Source organism: Lithobates pipiens, unplaced genomic scaffold (genome assembly GCF_037356315.1).
Source record: "Lithobates pipiens isolate NorthernLeopardFrog02 unplaced genomic scaffold, aLitPip1_a1.2 Scaffold_162, whole genome shotgun sequence".
In the NCBI taxonomy this organism is placed as follows: domain Eukaryota; kingdom Metazoa; phylum Chordata; class Amphibia; order Anura; family Ranidae; genus Lithobates; species Lithobates pipiens.
Window position 1 is genome coordinate 3,657,848 of NW_027507750.1, and position 17,267 is coordinate 3,675,114.

Consider the following 17,267-nt stretch of genomic DNA (forward strand, 5'->3'; position numbering starts at 1 on the left):
CGGGACACAGGGATGGACACAGGGATGGACACAGGGAGGGACGGGACACAGGGATGGACACAGGGATGGACGCAGGGATGGACGGGACACAGGGATGGACACAGGGATGGACAGGACACAGGGATGGACGGGACACAGGGCTAGACACAGGGATGGACGGGACACAGGGATGGACACAGGGATGGACGGGACACAGGGATGGACACAGGGATGGACACAGGGATGGACACAGGGAGGTATGCAGCTGCAGATGGGCATTGTTGACCCTCTTTTCCACTCTTTTAAGCTGTAACAGTAGCTGCTGCATGTCTCACCCTCGGCTTATACACGAGTCAATAAGTTTTCCCAGTTTTTTTTGTGGTAAATTGGGGGCCTCGGCTTATATTCGGATCGACCTATACTCGAGTATATACGGTATATAGTTTATTATCAGAGAATCCTTCATTAAAGTGGTTGTAAACCCTTACAACACACTTTGACCTACAGCTAAGCCTAGATTAAGGCCTTACCTGTAGGTCCAAGAAATATCTCCTAAACATATACAGTTTAGGAGATATTTGCCCGAAGACAGGCACCACTGTCTTCAATGACGGAGATGCCGCGCATGTCGGCTCCCATGTACAAGCGCGGGAGTGACGTCATCGCGGCTTCGCCGAATGACAGCGGCGTAGCAGCGAGACCCCACCCAGAAGATGGATGCACCGGACTACAGGGGACAGCGGTGACTTCGCTGGCTCCTGTGTCAGGTAAGTGACACATAATGGACTACTATGTGATGCATAGTAGTACATTATGCTTTGCCTTTGCAGGGAATGAAAGAGGAAGTAAACACATCAGGGTTTACTTCCTCTTTAAGCCAGTTAGTTGTTATCACCTCTAGTTTAGTAGACGATTAATTGACTAGCTCATGCAGTAAAGTGATTTGGGTCATATTCTGTCTTTGCGGACCAAAGACTTTCAAGTGAGGGGAGGATGTAGCAATATGGACTGTTACCAGAAAGCTTTGTACCTTCCAGTGTTCTAAACATTGTTTGTCCCCATGATTATTCATGCATCCAGTGACCTCATACCTGTGTGCCAACGGAGCGAGTTATTGGGTGTATAGTCCTTTTTCGAATCTGGTGCTATTCATTCTTGTACCGTAAGTCTACAAATCCCAGGGACTCTTGCAGTGGCTCAAGGGTTGCTGGAAAGGATGATAAAAGGAGCTTAGAAGCCCACGCGCACTCTCTTGCTCCTGGGCCTGACGCAAGACGGACCTCTCTGTGTGACAGAGAGAGAGAGGTCATGGCCTACCATGCAGAACACGTCCCCCACAAGGCTTGAGAGGCCTAGTGCTGCTACCCGCTGTTGGACATCCTGTTACTAGCATAATTTACAGTGCCTACTCATCGTTGCGGACGTGTTGAGAAAGTCTCTACAGAAGGCTGAGACAGAGGATCCGTTGCCGGACTGTTGCTATCCGTGTTCCTATCTAGAAGGCTGCCGATCGATTGGGTCGTTGGTGAGGGAGCAAGCTGCTCAATCTTTATCTATTCACTACCACCATTACAGAACACAGTGTGCACACATCTCTACCCAAGAACACTTTACTGCATTGCGGGAACACTATACTCAGATGCCTTAGGCCTTCACCAGTTGGAATCTACTGTTTCCTCTGCAACCAAACGAATTACAGTTAAAGAGCTTAACTAGCCAGCAAAGAATAACAGTTCTGCTACGTGAACTCTACTGCCATTACTCATAGGAAGCCTATATAGATATATATATATATATATAAAACACCAGTGGGGGATTAGCTCTCCCATCAAAATAGCATAGGCTGTCTAGATAACATCTATCTCAGTGTGGTCACATGTGTAGTTAACTGAAACATCCACTGGGAGGTGACTTCGGAACTGAATATAGTGTATCCTTGTGTATATGGCCTTTGCCTTTGTTCAGTCATTGTTGCGTCTTCAGGAGGAGTCTGATTGCTGAGTTGGTTCTGTTATTACAGCTCAGCGGATTTACTCCTTTCTTTGTGAAATAACTTTTCCTATTTGGTTCAAGTAAAACATTTCAGAACCTTATACTACTAAGTTGCTTGATTCTTAGGTGACCCGCCCCCCTCTGATGTAACGGAAACCTGCCTGTGTTACATCAGAGGGGTGCGGGGTTAACCAAACGTCACGGGGAACCCCGGGTTTCCCCTTGCGTCAGAGGGGGGCGGGGTCAGGTGATGGGTGGCCCCGCCCTCCGCATATAACAAACGTCAGGCCGCCGGAATCCCCGCAGTGTCTCCTCCGTGGAGAGAGAAGATGGATGGATGCCCTGCGCTGGATCAGATCAGCCATCGCTGGACCCCGGAGAGACGATCATCCGTTGCTGGATAAAGGTGTAAAAAAATACTGCGCTGTGAAAAGATGTGTTCTACCCAGCTGCCAACACTACTGAAGACTACACAGTAACATACAAAAATTAAAACAAAAAAGTGTGGCGCTTAGGTGGCAACAAACCACATGAACCAGTAAGGCACTAATTCAAGCAAAGAAAATTACATACACTTCAAAAAAAAGAAATTATGTGTAAATTCCGTTGTATATTAAGAGATCTTACTCCCAGGTGGAAGAGTGCATGAACCTCATGCACACAAAAGGTTAAGGTAAATAAAATTAATTTAACATATACAGTCCATCAAGTAAATGTCTAACAGTCCTTGAAATGTGTAATATCAATCACAATTCCAAACTTGAGGTGACGTGAAAAAAGGTGAAATTCAACTTCTGATGTGTAGAATAATACCACCACCACCGTGATAAAGAAGGGGAGAGGAGGCTTACCAAATGACGTGGACTCAGAGGAAGGCTTACACCTCTCGAGTCATATGGGCCTGTAGGTTAGCAAACCAGATAATCATACATCTAGTATGTAATCTCCCGCAAGAAAGACCATGGAAGTAGAAAACTAGCATAGCGTGATACCGTTTTAACATCCAATTTATTAAAAAATAATAATAAAATTACACTCACATTTGGTTCAATCGTAATAACATAGTCAGAAAGTAGCGATGTCTGTAAGGGGGTCCACCCGACGCGTTTCAACTAAACAGCCGTCCTCTGGGGTCGGCTGTTTAGTTGAAACGCGTCGGGTGGACCCCCTTACAGACATCGCTACTTTCTGACTATGTTATTACGATTGAACCAAATGTGAGTGTAATTTTATTATTATTTTTTAATAAATTGGATGTTAAAACGGTATCACGCTATGCTAGTTTTCTACTTCCATGGTCTTTGATACCTGAGCCCCCTATTTTCGTGGGATGAGCACTATAGGAGGATCGCTACGGATGATTTCATGACCTGAAGACTTGCGGGAGATTACATACTAGATATATGATTATCTGGTTTGCTAACCTACAGGCCCATATGACTCGAGAGGCATAAGCCTTCCTCTGAGTCCACGTCATTTGGTAAGCCTCCTCTCCCCTTCTTTATCACGGTGGTGGTGGTATTATTCTACACATCAGAAGTTGAATTTCACCTTTTTTCACGTCACCTCAAGTTTGGAATTGTGATTGATATTACACATTTCAAGGACTGTTAGACGTTCACTTGATGGACTGTATATGTTAAATTAATTTTATTTACCTTAACCTTTTGTGTGCATGAGGTTCATGCACTCTTCCACCTGGGAGTAAGATCTCTTAATATACAACGGAATTTACACATAATTTCTTTTTTTTGAAGTGTATGTAATTTTCTTTGCTTGAATTAGTGCCTTACTGGTTCATGTGGTTTGTTGCCACCTAAGCGCCACACTTTTTTGTTTTAATCCGTTGCTGGATAGCAAGAGTGGATTACCACTGCTGGAATCTTTTTTTAATTTTTTTTTATTTTTAATAAAGGAATTTTTCAAAAGTGTGTTTGTCTTATTTAACAATTTTTTACACTTTCTTTGTGAAATGGTAGGGGTACTTTTGTACCCCCTTACCATTTCAAACAGGGGGGGCGGGATCTGGGGGTCCCCTTGTTAAAGGGGGCTTCCAGATTCTGATAACCCCCCGCCCGCAGACCCCCACAACCACCGGCCAGGGTTGTGGGGATGAGGCCCTTGTCCTCATCAACATGGGGACAAGGTGCTTTGAGGGGTCACAGACCCCCAAAACATCCTCCCAATGTTGAGGGCATGTGGCCTGGTACGGTTCAGGAGGGAGGGGGGGCCTCTCTCTCATTCCCCCCTCTTTTCCTGCGGCCTGCCAGGTTGCGTGCTCGGATAAAGGGTCTGCTATGGATTTTTAGGGGGACCCCCACGTCAATTTTTTTTTAATTTGACGCGGGGTTCCCCTTAATATCCATACCAGACCTGAAGGGCCTGGTAATTGAATTTGGGGGACCCCCCACGCTTTTTTTTTTATTTTATTTTTTTATCAATGACTTTCAATGAATGTTCTCTGTATTACAGAGCCGACAATTCATTATAGCTGCGAGTGATTTTAAATGACTTTTTTTCCTGCATAAATGACACTTTGTGCAGGGACAGTTCTAAGCACGGGAAACATGCGCCCCTTCACAGGCATACTATAGACACCCCCCAGGTATGAAATTTAAAGGAATATTACACTTTTATCGTTTCACTTTAATCATTATTAAAATCACTGCTCCCGAAAAAACGTCCGCTTTTAAAACTTTTTTTTGCATTGATACATGTCCCCTGGGGCAGGACCCGGGTCCCCAAACACTTTTTAGGACAATAACTTGCAGAATCTTTTCTCTCTGTCAAATCTTTTTTCTCTGTCGAATATTTTCTCTATATAATCTTGGACTAATAGAGGTAAGGTTAAGCACATTCGACCACAGGTTCTATAGACAGATTATTGTCAGAGTCACGTCGAATCTCCTATTCTATATCGAACTGTTGTAACAATGAAAACGAAAATAAAGCATTTATTTATGTCGGATCTTTCGTTTTTCGGATTCTGTGCTTTCGTTATCGTTTGTCAAAACGAAAACGAAAATAGCTGAAATTCGGACGAAAACGAATGCACATGTCTATTGATTTATCTAAGCTGTTCTAGATCTCACAGGCTGCAGGTTTGATGATTTCTTCCCCCTGCATTATATAGTTACATAGTTAGTAAGGTTGAATAAAGAAAACAGTCCATCTAGTTCAACTTGAGTGAGTGTCTGCAATTGCCCCTATCCCTGTACATTGCACACTCACATCGGCCCCTAGGGCCAATTTTGGACAGAAGCCAATTAACCTACCTGTATGTCTTTGGAGTGTGGGAGGAAACCGGAGTACCCGGAGGAAACCCACACAGGCACAACATACAAACTCCAGGAAGGTAGTGTCGTGGTTGGGATTCAAACCAGCAACCATTTTTACTGCTAGGCGAGAGTGCTAACCACTACACCACTGTGCCACCCCCAGAGGCTTCCAGAACATAGAGGGCCAGGAAAGTCAATTGGGCATGAATATTTATTATGCTGCAGGCAGTCCATGGGGAGGTGTGCCCCAGCTAAGGAGGGGACATAAATAGTGCGGGGTCTGGAGCAGCCCTGTCCTCCTCCTGCTGGGGAAGTTCCACATCCTCTGGGGCTGTTGCCCCTTTGAGGCAGTTCTGCTAAAGTCTACTGATGGTCATCGAGGCCCCAGCTGTAGCAGAGCTAGGGGACCCATTTCTAATTACGTTTGGAACTAAAGATTTGGTTTGATTTCTACAAGGACTACACATAGGGTTTGGGCTGTTGCAAGGAGGAGGTTCCCTTAAGTCAAATACGCGATCCCCTTTAGCCCAATGTGGGGTAATCCTATTCTCCCACATTTCCGTTCTCTCCCTGACCCCCAACTCCGGGCTAAATATGGGATCAGGACTCTGGGGGGATATTTTTGTAGCGGGTGCAATGCTCTCTTTCTCAGACCTTGGAGCCAAATTTAACTTGCCGGGATGGATGCTTTTCCGGTATCCCCAAGTACGCCATGCCACGCGGGCCCAATTTCCTGGTACCCTTGCTCTAGCAATGGATCCTATTGAGGAATAACTGGCTCAAGAATCCCTACCCAAACCGTCATCCGCTCTTTACCTAGATTTCCTCTTTGTTAACTCTCCTGAGATGGACAAACTGTGGGACTTGAGGAAGATGGAGGATCTGCTGGACCTTGACAGGGTAGACTGGGAGAATTGTCTTGAGGACAGTGGTAAACGACTAATCTCCTCGCGAGATAAATTAATACAGATACAACTCTTACATAGGGTGTTTTACACGCCCCAGAGATGACACAGAATATTTCCCCTGAGGGAGATGCCTGGGGGGTGGCCTGGTCCTGGGGAGAAGTGGTGGAACTTGTAAATCACCACCTCCCGACCACTCCTGAGCTGTTGTTGTTAGCTATACAGGATGATGAACAGACGCCTAGATGCACTAAGACTTGAATTTCTTATCTATTTTATTATGCAAAAAGAGAAATTATACTTAGGGGGGAATCCCCCCCCCCCCCCCCACTGTAACCTCCTGGGAGAAATCTATTAACGCTGCTCTTCCCATTTATTAAAATTGACCTACATCAGCAGGAACTGTCCTAAAAAGTTTGAGAGGGTGTGGCAGTCATGGACAGCATAGGCGAGCAGAGCTCCCCTTTAATTACTATACACTTGGAGGAGGGTTGGCTTAGTCACACTCCCAGGGCGGACTGACCATTCGGCCACTTGGGCACTGCCTGAGGGTCCCGGGCCACTAGGGGGCCCCATCAGGTTTGCCAGCCTCAGTAAAACCAGGGACAGTATGTAAAAATCTGTTGTTTTTTTTTTTACATCTGTCGCTGAAATGTCCCTTACCCACATCCTTTTGGTCTAAAAATTCTGAGATTATAGCTGCCCCCCCCCCCTCCTCTCCAGTACCTTCTCAGCCAATAGAAACATGTCTGTGTATACTGTGTGTACATATGTGTGTATACTGTGTGATTGTATACTGTGTGGCCCCATAATCTCCTATTGCCTGGGGGCCCCATAATCTCCTATTGCCTGGGGGCTCCATGAGTTGTCACTCCGCCCCTGCGCACTCCTTAATGATTCTTACATGGTTTTGCTGATGAACATTGTTGATGAACTGTAGATGTTTTTTTTTATTTTTTTTATTTTACTTTCAAAAGATTTTATTGATTTTACATATCAAAGAAAAACAAAACAGCAAAGTACAGATAACAATGCTCACTTGTCGGAGGTAAAAGTCACAGATAAGGAATACATGTAAGGTTGCTTAGGACATCAACAAGGAACTAAGATATTAACATGTTTAAGAATATTCGCCCTTCCCACCTGCTTGCGACACAATGAGGTTTTATCTGGGGGGCACTAGTCAGTCCTCCCCTGCACCCCAACTGGGAGCATACTGTGCAGGGAAGGAGCCCCGTGGCGTCCAGCGTTTTCTACAAGAGGTGAGAGACCTCCACAGCCATGGAGGTGGGGTACTATGTTAGAGGTGTGACTGATGCTCCAACACCTCTTCTCTCCAGTATTATATATCAGAAAAAAAGAAAGGGGTGTGATAAGGGTCCTGGAGAGTGAGGAAACAAAATAAAACTCTGTACAGACAAACAAGGGGTGGGAGGTGTGTGAAGAGGGGGATGGGGGGGGGGGGCGTGTCCGCAGTCGAGCAACCTCCAAAACCGACAGTGGTCCAGGGAACTAGGGCCGGACTCCTGGAATAAGTGAAATGCCCATGTATTGAGCCCAAGGCTCCCATGTAGCCTCGAACTGAGCCGTGGAATCTAAAAGAATGCCGGTAAGTTTCTCTTGTAACATTATCAAAGAAACGGCGGCTGCAATGGGAACTTTAGGGAGTTTCCATGCCTTGGCTATTGTCATTTTGGCACCCAGGAATATAAATTGAATTAGTTTACGAGTATGTTTCGGGATCCCAGGGAGATTAGCGTTAAGTAGGGCAATGGCAGGGCTTCTCGGGAGGGTATGGTTAGTGATTTTCTTTATTAAGGCTAGGATTCTTTTCCAGAAAGGCTTAATTCTGGAGCATTCCCACCAGATGTGGGCCATGGTCCCGATCAGGTGGCATCCCCGGAAGCAGTTGGGGTCAGCTGAGGGGTACATTAGGGAGAGTCTCGAAGGAGTTAGGTACCACCTGGTAAGGACCTTTACATTGGCTTCAATTAGTGAGACATTTCTGATGCCTTTAAAGGCTCTGGAGAAGGAGGCCTGCCACTGCTCCACCGTCGTGCCAAGTGCTAGTTCAGTCTCCCAAGCTGTCATGTAAGAGGATCTATTAGGTTGATGAGCCAGGGCCTTGTATACCACTGAGACTGCCCCTCTCTGTTCCGTGGCCTGTCCGCACCATGATTCGTACGGAGTGCAGCCTGAGGAGGCCTGCTTACCCGTCCATAGCTGTAGGAGGAAATGGCGGATTTGGTGAAACCTAAAGCGTTCTGAAGGAGGCATCTCGAGCTGGTTCACACAATGTCCCAGGGTAATAGGGCCTCGAGCATCCAGAAAGTGCCCTATTCGATATAGACCCTTATCCAGCCACCATCTAAAAGCTGTGGGCTCCTGGCCCGGTGGGAAGTCCGGGTTGTTGAATAAATGAGCTAATGGTTTTAGGTGCGAGATGAGGTGGGGGGATTTTTTCAACCTGTCCCAGAGATGAAGCGATTGTGAGAGAATCAGGGAGAGGATGGGGGGCCGGAGCCTTGGAGGGGACCAGAGAAGAGATTCAATGGTGTAAGCCGGGGCTGCCTGATTCTCCAGGGAAACCCAGTCTGGTTTTTCAGATCTATTATAAACTATGGATAGCTGTGCTATTCTGGCTGCCTGAAAATACCAGAGCAGTCTCGGCAGCCCTAAACCTCCCTGCGATTTGTGGGTGTACAAGGTCTGCTGGGGGATCCTATGGCCTCTCCCTCCCCATACAAATTTGTTTATTTTTGCTTGGAAAGACCTTAAGTGATCCAGTTTGATATTGATGGGTATGGTCCTGAAGAGGTATAACAATCTCGGGAGTAAAGTCATTTTAATGGAGTGCATCCTACCCAACCATGATAACTCTCCCTTCTCCCATTGTCCCAGATCCTCCTCAAGTTTTCGATATATGGGGGGGAAGTTAGCTTCGTACAACTGTTCCACCTTGGCAGTGAGGTTGATGCCCAGGTATTCTATAGAGGAGTCGCTCCATTTAAATTTGAAATTGCTCTGCAGAGCCAATTTAGTTTCATGTCTGAGAGAGATATTCAGGGCATGTGATTTAGTGTAATTAACCGTGAGTCCTGAGACGACTGAGAAATCTTGAAGGAGTTTACACAGGTTGGGGAGGGAGACTGTCGGTGAAGTAAGGAAAAGGAGAAGGTCATCGGCAAAAAGGCCGCATTTGTGTACCTGTGTCCCGTCTGTGACGCCTTGTATGTCTGGGTTTGAGCGAATTGCAATGGCCAGGGTCTCAATCGCCATTGCAAAGATTAGGGGGGAGAGCGGGCAGCCCTGCTGGGTTCCCCTCGCTATTACTAGTGGTTCTGAGTGCTGACCTTGTATGCGAATCAAGGCTTTAGGATTAGAGTACAACGAGCCCAGGATTCCTTTAAAGCGGGGACCAAATCCCCATTTGTCTAGAAGGAAGAAAATGTACTTCCAGTCTATGGCATCAAAGGCCTTGTGTAGGTCTAGGGATAGAAGCATCCCTTCCTGAGCTTGTTTACCGTTCCAGCCAGATTGGAGGAGGGAGACAATGTCAACCGCTCTTCTAATTTGGTCAGGTCCCTGTCTGTCCGGTATGAAGCCCACTTGGTCTTTGTGAATGTAATATTTAATAAAGGAAAAGAGGCGGTTAGCTAAAATTTTGGTTAGAATTTTGAGGTCGTTATTGATGAGGGAGATGGGCCGAAAATTTTCCACTTCTTCATGATTTTTGTTGGGTTTGGGAATTACTGTGATGTAGGCAGTGTTGAGGTGTGGGTCTAAGGGGGATCCCTCTGTTTTGGAGTTGAAAAATTTGGCCATCTGCGGGGCTAAGATGTCCCCAAAGGTCCTATAGTAAGGTGTAGATAGTCCGTCAGGGCCAGGGGCTGAACCAGGTTTCAAGGCCTTAATGACTGCCAGAACTTCCTCCTCCGTGAAGGAATCTTCCATAATGTCTTTATGGGCTGTGGTCAGGGACGGCAGTCTGAGGCCTTGAAAAAAGGCAGACATTGCTGGGGCCTTCTCTGTGGCGTCTTGGCTATATAATTTGGCGTAATAATCGTGAAAAGCTCTCAAGATCTTAGTCGGGTTGGAGGTTGGGGGTTGGCCATTCAGTCTTAGTTTGGGGAAGGCAAACGATTTGGATTTAGGTGTGAGTTTACGTGTTAGCATAGATCCTATCTTATCTTTGTGCATGTAGTATTTGGCCCCACTCCATCGAATGTGTTTCTCTGCTGATGCGGTGAGTTTTAAGTTAAGTTCTAATCTGGTGGTGTCTAATTGGTCTGCCGAGGCCTTTGAAGGGTGATTCTTATGCGCCCTTTTAAGATCCGCAAACTTGGATTCTAGGTCACGGATTTCTAACAGTCGTTCTTTATTGAGGCGGGATGAGAGCTTAATCAGTTCTCCTCTGATGGTAACTTTATGGGCCGCGCAAATAATTTCTGGGGAGATGCCTTCCGTTGCGTTGGTGGAAAAGTAGTCCTTGATAGAGTTGGCTATGCATTTGTCATGAATGGGGTTACTGAGGATAGACTAGTTTAGACGCCAGTGTGTTCCACCTTTGTTGGTGAAGACATTGCGGATGGATAGAAGGAGCAAAGAGTGGTCCGACCATGAGGAGTCTATAATGGATGCTTTTAGGGCTAAGGGAACTAGCGATGGGGGAATCAGGATGTGATCGATCCTGGCATATGACTGATGTGGAGACGAATAGTGTGTGTAATCCTTAAGCCCCGTACACACGAGAGGACTTATGTCCGACAGACTTCCGAAGGAGTTCCGTCAGAGTTCTGCTGGAATTCCGACGGAGTTCTGACAGACTTTTCGGCTGAGCGGACTTGGCCACACACGATCACACTAAACTCCGACGGATTCGCACGTGATGACGTACGACTCGGCTCGAATAAGGAAGTTCATAGCCAGTAGCCAATAGCTGCCCTAGCGTCGGTTTTAGTCCGTCGGAGTAGCATACACACGAGCGGATTTTTCGAAGGAGACCGGGTCCGGCGGAGTTCCTTCGGAAAAATTTGAAGCATGTTCCATATTCTAAAGTCCTTCGGACTTTGGCGAGTCAAAAGTCCTTTGCAGCCCACACACGATCGGATAGTCTGACGGACTCAGTCCTTCGGACTTTGGATGTTGAAAAGTCCGCTCGTGTGTACGCGGCATTAGGGTTTAATTCCCTCCAGATATCCACTAGACTTTTAGAGTGGAGAAATTTTGCAATTTTGCTGCTCATTTTTGAGGGTCTCGTCACTTGAACTTTAGTGGGTTTAGTCTTGTCAAGCCCCTGGTCGAATGCTACGTTGGAGTCCCCACCCATGATAATTTTGCCTTCCAGCATCGGACCCAATGTCGAGTAGAGAGATTTGAAGAATTTGGCTTGACCTTTATTGGGAGCATAATATGAGACTATGGAATAGAGTATTCCTTCAAAAGTTCCCTTCACTAGGATGAATCTACCCTCTGGGTCCCTATATTCTGAAATATGTGTATAGTTACAGTGTCTAGAGAAGAGGATCGCAACCCCCTTGGTTTTTGTAGGTGCATTTGCAAGGAAAAATGTGGGGTAGGAGGAGTGGATAAATTTGGGTCTATAGCGAACAGGGAAGTGCGTTTCCTGCAACAGGACAACATCAATTTTAAGGGCTCAATACCGTTCGAAGGCTATTCTCCTCTTCCTGGGGGAATTTAGACCTTGGACATTGTGTGAGACCAGTTTCAGATCCCTGTTAATAGTGGGAGTGTTAGCCATTAGGACAGAGAGGGGGATTGATCAACCAAATACATCCACTTACCCTTTGGGTGATGACATTCCGGACCGAGACCTCCAGTCTGATGCCGAAAACAAGAATAGCCCTGGAATCAGTAGCTCCACTCGTCCGCGGACACGCTTGGGGAGAAAGAAGGAGAGAACATGAGGGAGGGAAGGGAAGGGAGACATAAAACATAGAAACATGTCTTCTACGAAGACTGGCGTAGGGCCGGCGTGAGAGGACCCACCGACCCCCGTCGAGAATAGTTTGGGCGATCCCGAGGATCGCCCAAAGGCCCATGCCAAAGAGGTGAGAACTACCTCTATGAGATGGGTGAGAGCACATTGGGCCCACCCCGGACCCTAACTGAAAAACTTAATGAAACAATGTAAACCTTTAGAACGTAACACTATAATATTGAGAGCAACTATATCCTGCCAGCTGTTGGACCCCGGTTGCTTCTGGTGATCACCTGTCGTATGGGGAGAAGACCCAACCGGGCCCAGCTGGGGCCAAACCTGAGGCTCTGTAACCTGAGACCATGGTGAGGAGATAGGGAAATGAAGGGCAAAACTACCCTCCCCCGATCTATTGGTCCGAAGAAACCATACCCACCCCCCACCCCAAAGCCAACAAACTAAGGATCAGCGGAATCCAAAGGAAGGGGAGGGGGAATATGGGGATTTGTAGACCCAATAACCTGTAAAGACTGTGTAAACTTATGGAGACCAAGGGCTCATTTATGAAAAAAGGGTCTGCGCGGGCCTAGGGGAGATAGCCAATGGTAGGCCTGGTCCAAGAGGCGGGCAGTGGGTCTCTTCCTAAACATCCCGGGAGTTGCAAGGAAGATGCATCTAAAACCCAGATGAAATTATTCCCCTGTGGGGGTATGTGGGGACAAACCCACTAAACTGCCATGTGGCCATCACCATGAAAGAAAAAAAAACAGAAAAAAAAATACAAATATGTACAGGGAGGAGAGAGTCAATTAAACCGTGAGATGGGAGTTTATCACTCCGTCCGTCGAGCGGGCTATTGCCCGAGGAAATCCACCCGAGATTGGGAAAAGTAACGAAGAGACAGACTTCTCTGTAGACATCTTTCAGGGGGGGCCTCCATCCTTGCTCTTCTTGGTGCGGCCGTTGAGCCAGAGAGGGGAGACTGGGCTGGTCGGGGGGGGGGGGGGGTCTCTTGGCTGACCCGGCAGAAGTTGAGGAAAAGTCCATGGGGAGCTCTTGAGAAATCAGCTTCAAGTGTAGAAAGAGTTTTTCTCCATCCACCATATTGGAAAAGGAGTATGATTTTCCGTTGAGGGAGAACTTCGCTGCAAACGGGAAAGTCCATCGGTATTTTATGTCTTGCTGGTTGAGCACAAGCAGAAGTGGTTTGAGAGCCCTTCTCTTTTGTATGGTGGAGGGAGCCAGGTCTGCGAATATCTGTATACGGTGACCCTGAAATTGGAGGTCTGATTGCGCTCTGGATTGGCGCATCACTTCTTCTTTGGTTGCATAGTAATGGGGTTTCACAATTATGTCCCGGGGGGGGAGCCATCCTTTCTGGGGGGCCCTAGGGACCGGTGCGCCCTGTCTAGGTCCAGACGTTGCGGCGGAATTTGTGGGGCCAATTGGGAGATAATGTCCCGGACCGTAAGGGGGATGTCCGAAATGGATTCTGGTAGACCGCGGATTCGGAAGTTGTACCTCCTGGATCTGTTCTCAAGGTCGTCGATTCTTGCAATGGCCACGTCAAGTTGATCCTGGATAGTTTTAATATGGGCTTCATTTTGGTTGGTCCTGGAGACCGTAGTGTCCATTTTATTCTATGGCCTCAATTCTGGTTCCCAGATTGGCAAAGTCTGATTTAATGTTATTAGTGATCTGGGTAGCAGTATTAGCCAGCCCTCTGTCAAGTAATTCGGAGAATTTAGAGAATAGATTCGCTTGGAGGGCGGAGATGTCTGTCAGGGAGAAGTACGGGGATGCAGGTCCCTGGGGCTGCGGTGTGGCTGGGCCCTCTGGGGATAGAGGGAAGTCCTCCATATGGTGGACTATGAGGGATTCAGTGGAAGCAGGTGACGGGACCTGTGGCGAGCAGGGTTCGTCGGGTGGTTTTAGTCTGCGTTGGGAGCCGCTCTGTGCCACCTGAGAGTAGGACAGAGTGGCTGGGGTCAGCACTTGCCTGTGATCTGGCGGTTTGTCTGTGTAGGCCGCGTGTGGCTGTGCAGCTGAGGTGGCGGCGGCCATCTTGGTACACCCTCTCCCTGCTGAACGGTTGAAATGCGGCCCTAAATCCCATCTTGCGGGGGGGCCAGGCATCCGCTGTTGTTCACCGACCTTTCCCACATTCGGGGGAGTAGCAGAGGGGTAGCTCCGTTTGTTGTGTGAGGCGTCAGCTGGATCGGCGGTCCGGGGTGGTGCGGAGCTCGTGGCTCAGGCGGCCATGTCGGAGCACTCGCGCATGCGCACTCAGATGGGTTTTTTTTTTTTTTCATTTTTGTCTGCGGTTGATTTGTTATGTGGAATTTGGTTCTTTCACTTTCTATTGTGCTTTATACTACTTTTCTTAATTCCATTGTTCTACATGCATCACATGCCTTTGTTACAATGAAGATTTGGTTTGAAGGACCCACTGAAGTGTGCCCCTGGTGGAAGCCGGGAGGTGTGCAGCTACCCTGCCTTCTGGCCTTCAAGACTGCTTAAAGAAATCCCCAACCCAACCCCCCCCCCCTTTTCAAACAAAGGGCCAGTTTACTGTCCTTCAGACTTTAGGGGGGCTGAATTTTGGCCAATGGGTTTAGAAAATATCCCAGGCCCAGCATGAGTGAGAATAAACCTGGCCTCAGGGTCGGTGGTCAGTAGGAGGAGAAATAGGGCCCCATCTTTGCTATTAGAGGGAGGAATATCACCCTATAGTTGGTGTCAGTGGGAAGAATAGTGTCCCATCATTGGTGTCAGTGGGAGGAATAGTGCCCCATCATTGGTGTCAGTGGGAGGAATAGTGCCCCATCATTGGTATCAGTGGGAGGAATAGTGCCCCATCATTGGTATCAGTGGGAGGAATAGTGCCCCATCATTGGTATCAGTGGGAGGAATAGTGCCCCATCAGTGGTGTCAGTGGGAGGAATAGTGCCCCATCATTGGTGTCAGTGGGAGGAATAGTGCCCCATCATTGGTATCAGTGGGAGGAATAGTGCCCCATCATTGGTGTCAGTGGGAGGAATAGTGCCCCATCATTGGTGTCAGTGGGAGGAATAGTGCCCCATCATTGGTGTCAGTGGGAGGAATAGTGCTCTATCATTGGTGTCAGTGGGAGGAATAGTGCCCCATCATTGGTGTCAGTGGGAGGAATAGTGCCCCATCATTGGTGTCAGTGGGAGGAATAGTGCCCCATCATTGGTGTCAGTGGGAGGAATAGTGCCCCATCATTGGTGTCAGTGGGAGGAATAGTGCCCCATCATTGGTGTCAGTGGGAGGAATAGTGCCCCATCATTGGTGTCAGTGGGAGGAATAGTGCCCCATCATTGGTGTCAGTGGGAGGAATAGTGCTCTATCATTGGTGTCAGTGGGAGGAATAGTGCCATATCATTGGTGTCAGTGGGAGGAATAGTGCCCCATCATTGGTATCAGTGGGGGGAATAGTGCCCCATCCTTGGTGTCAGTGGGAGGAATAGTGCCCCATCATTGGTGTCAGTGGGAGAAATAGTGCCCCATCATTGGTATCAGTGGGAGGAATAGTGCCCCATCTTTGGTGTCAGTGGGAGGAATAGTGCCCCATCATTGGTGTCAGTGGGAGGAATAGTGCCCCATCATTGGTGTCAGTGGGAGGAATAGTGCCCCATCATTGGTGTCAGTGGGAGGAATAGTGCCCCATCATTGGTATCAGTGGGAGGAATAGTGTCCCATCATTGGTATCAGTGAGAGGAATAGTGCCCCATCATTGGTGTCAGTGGGAGGAATAGTGCCCTATCATTGGTGTCCGTGGGAGGAATAGTGCCCCATCATTGGTGTCAGTGGGAGGAATAGTGCCCCATCATTGGTGTCAGTGGGAGGAATAGTGCCCCATCATTGGTGTCAGTGGGAGGAACAGTACCCCATCATTGGTATCAGTGGGGGGGAATAGTGCCCTATCATTGGTATCAGTGGGAGGAACAGTACCCCATCATTGGTATCAGTGGGGGGAATAGTACCCCATCATTGGTATCAGTGGGGGGAATAGTGCCCCATCATTGGTGTCAGTGGGGGGAATAGTACCCCAGGGCCTGGATAAAGGATAGGAAAAGGCAGCAGTTTGAAGCTCCCTGCCCCAGACTGTAGATTTGAGTCGGAATGAATGGACTGCGGCCCGTGTGATTGGTGGTCTCGGCACCAATTTGAGGAAGAACCAGTGAATCCAGCGGCCCCTATGGGGGTAGCGCTACAATATTGTCATAAATGTTACATTATTTCCAGTTTAATGTTCCTTTAAAAAACCAGCACCTCCATGGGAGACCTCACATAAATGTGTGAATTATATAATCACGGAACGAATAGTTCATCCCCTCCCCCCCCCGGAGACTCTTGTAGTAGAAGTGTATTGATTAGAATACATTCATAGGCGGCTGTGTGGGCGGGAGCAATTAAAGCGAACATCACAAAAGGTGAGCGCTGAGATCTGGGAGACTCATTTATTTCTCATTATTTGCTAATTTACATTTCATATCCGGCGCTGGACACATTATGATGTATCGAGACAACAAGAAAATAAATCTCTAATAAAAAAAAAATATATATATATATATAAAAAAAAGAGATTGCTGTGGAGAGAACATTGACATGGCCTGTCCCGGGATCTGCAGCACCCCAAGAATGTGCGGCTGCAGGACGGGGCAGGACATGACATGATGGGGAAGGACGGGGCAGGACGTGACATGATGGCGAAGGACGGGGCAGGACGTGACATGATGGGGAAGGACGGGGCAGGACATGACATGATGGGGAAGGACGGGGCAGGACGTGACATGATGGGGAAGGACGGGGCAGGACGTGACATGATGGCGAAGGACGGGGCAGGACGTGACATGATGGGGAAGGACGGGGCAGGACATGACATGATGGGGAAGGACGGGGCAGGACATGACATGATGGGGAAGGACGGGGCAGGACGTGACATGATGGCGAAGGACGGGGCAGGACGTGACATGATGGGGAAGGACGGGGCAGGACGTGACATGATGGGGAAGGACGGGGCAGGACGGGACATGATTGGGAAGGACGGGGCAGGACGTGACATGATGGGGAAGGACGGAGCAGGATGGGGCAGGGCAGGACGGGACATGATGGGGAAGGACGGAGCAGGATGGGGCAGGGCAGGAC